The sequence below is a fragment of the Zeus faber genome, assembly GCF_960531495.2.
Source record: "Zeus faber genome assembly, chromosome: 12".
NCBI lineage: Eukaryota > Metazoa > Chordata > Actinopteri > Zeiformes > Zeidae > Zeus > Zeus faber.
Genome location: NC_137196.1, coordinates 27,791,345 through 27,793,844, shown reverse-complemented (window position 1 = coordinate 27,793,844; position 2,500 = coordinate 27,791,345). Strand labels below are relative to the sequence as shown.

Genomic DNA, 2,500 nt, shown 5'->3' with positions numbered 1-2,500 from the left:
GTGTGTGTGTGTGTGTGTGTGTGTGTGCCTGGCAGTGTGCAGTTATCCAAGGAGTGAATTGGAGCAGACACAAGGGCCCTGTAGTCACACGGAGGCTGGCACAGTGGAGGAGGGAGGCCTGTTTGTTCAAAGTTAACAAGAGGATCGGCGGAATATGTGTGCGGAATAATTTGAGATAACAAGGGGCGAGGGAGGCCCGACCCTCCCCACCACCACCACCACCCACACACCCACCCATCCAAAATGACCAACTGGCTTTGTCAGCATCAGCATCAAAATCTATCCCCTGCTGTCGTGAATATATTCTACTCTAAACTCTTCTATAATCCCATCCATATCTGTCAATCTATAGAATACAATAATTAATGTATAATAAAGGTAAAAAGAAAGAAAAATAAATGTCTCGCCTCCACCATACATTTCATTGACATTTACTATTTCCTTATTACCTTTTTCACCAGGGTCAGGCTGAGGTCATGCGAGTGAGGAGCAATTTGGTTTCAAGTCATTAATTTTGATTTCGCCTTTCGGAGGCCGCGGAGGACGGGAGATGCTTCGAGGGCGTTGGGGGCCCGTGGGGCTGTGCTCTGCCGGCTCCGGGCACCGACGCCGCCTCATCAATTATTCCTTCCAAAAAGTCTGGGAGCTCTGCGAGATCCTCGTTTGACTTTCTTTTTGGCTCCGGCCACGTCGAAGAAGTGCGCCTGCCTATGGAGTTAAATTTAACTTGGGAGGGGATTTCGACGGCGTAAACTGTCTGAAACTGTCTGAAACCCCCCCGTGAGTGTGTGTGTGTGTGTGTGTGTGTGATTTGTTCAGCCGACCCAGTCTAGATTACGTCAGCTTCAGACTGTCCAGCTCTCCTTGGCCGAGCTTCCTCTCTGAGTTTGGCTCTGCCCCCTCCCTCATCCCTGCCTCCCTCCCTCATCCCTCCCTCCCTCCCTCCTCCCTCCCTCCTCCCTCCATCCCGTCCGTCTCTCTCTATCTTTCTCTTTCTCTCTCGTACTCTCATTCAGCCTCATCTATTCATCTTTCTCTCACTCCAGCGTCCATTTTTTGTCCCTCTGTCTCACCCTCAGTGTGTTTCTGTCTGTCTCTCTCTTTCATTCGGTCACTTTCGCTTTTCTTTCTTTCTTTCTTTACTTTCTTTACTTTCTTTACTTTCTTTCTTTCTTTACTTTCTTTCTTTATCCCCCTTCTTTATTTTCTTTCTCTCTCTCTGCCTTTCATCCTGTCAGTTATTTGCACGGCGTCAGCCTGGAGACGGTGCTGTATTAGCATCAGCACCGTCACGCACGCACACACACACACACACACACACAGCAGTTAAGTTGCACTTCTCCTGGCTGCCTGTTAAGTAACCCCCCTCCCGCCCCCCCGCCCCGCCCCCCAATTTGGTTTGCGTCCCACTTGGCCTGATATTGGGCGAGCTCGCGGCGATGATGTCATGGTGGCACTGTGAGCGCGGCGTGGCCTGAATGGATCTAGTGGATAAACCCAGGAAGTGGACGACGGGGATCCAGTCAGAACGGTGAATACAAACTCCTGAAAACAGAAAGGAACCTGAGGCCAAATCCCAGAGTTTTGCCCTTTAAACAAGTTCTCGCTGAGACTCGGCCTTGACTTGGCTCGTCCATCTGCTTGCAAATAAAGCAAAATATAATTTACACAGAGAGGAAATAATGAAAATAAATCCAACTGCTGACTGATGAAATTTATGTAATTACATTTTATTTATTGAATAATTATGAATTATGTGCAACAAATGTCTTATATAAAACTTGACCAAAATATGAACGGTAGTTCCACATTATAAAATGAAAAGTTATGCAAATTTTTTTGTACATTATTACCTAAATCTAATTATAGGAAGAATAATTAGCAGATTAATTGATCATTTCTATGAACATTTTAATTTTATCCAACCATATTGCACCAGCTACTGTAGAATGTTAAAACTGATAGTGACTGTAACAAGTCTCTGCTGGTTAGTGATGGACGAGGGGGCAGGTGGAACAAGCCAGTCAGTAGTTGCTGTGCGTTCATTCCAAAAAGCGTGGAGCCAGTCCTTTCAGAGGAAATGAAAAGTAGACCCGCGGGCATCTGCTGCTAAGCTGTAACCTCGCAGCAGCTTTTCAACAGTCCGCCAATCACCCCAATCTCCTGCAGCCGCGTCCCCCGTCGACTGCCGCGGCTGGCTCTCCCCACCTGCAGAAGGCGCCAAAACTCCTCTCCACTGCCGCAGTCACCTACCGGTAAACGGGGATCGGACCGTCTAGAACAGGCCCCGTGGGTTTGTTTTTCTTTCGTTTTGAACCAGTTTTGATGCGTCCTCCAGTCTGTGTGGCGCTGTCGCTCCCGTTCCGTCCTGATTCGCCCAGAACGCCTCTCAAAGAGCTTCTCGCCGTCCGTGCTGACAGCGCAGCTGGTACGAGAACCGCGCTCTCCGTGTGCATACGTCCTCGGGGTGTGAGGCATCGTATGCTTGTTTACGTTCAAT

At 48.5% G+C, this 2,500-nt stretch overlaps 1 protein-coding gene across 1 annotated transcript in view; it reads left to right on the top strand.

Annotated features, from left to right (window-relative positions):
• Window positions 1-2,500, top strand: part of LOC307237739 (uncharacterized protein) — a gene marked incomplete at both ends in the record, with an annotated part of 62,103 nt that overhangs the window by 1,017 nt on the left and 58,586 nt on the right. The gene's annotated exons all lie outside the window — the stretch shown is intronic.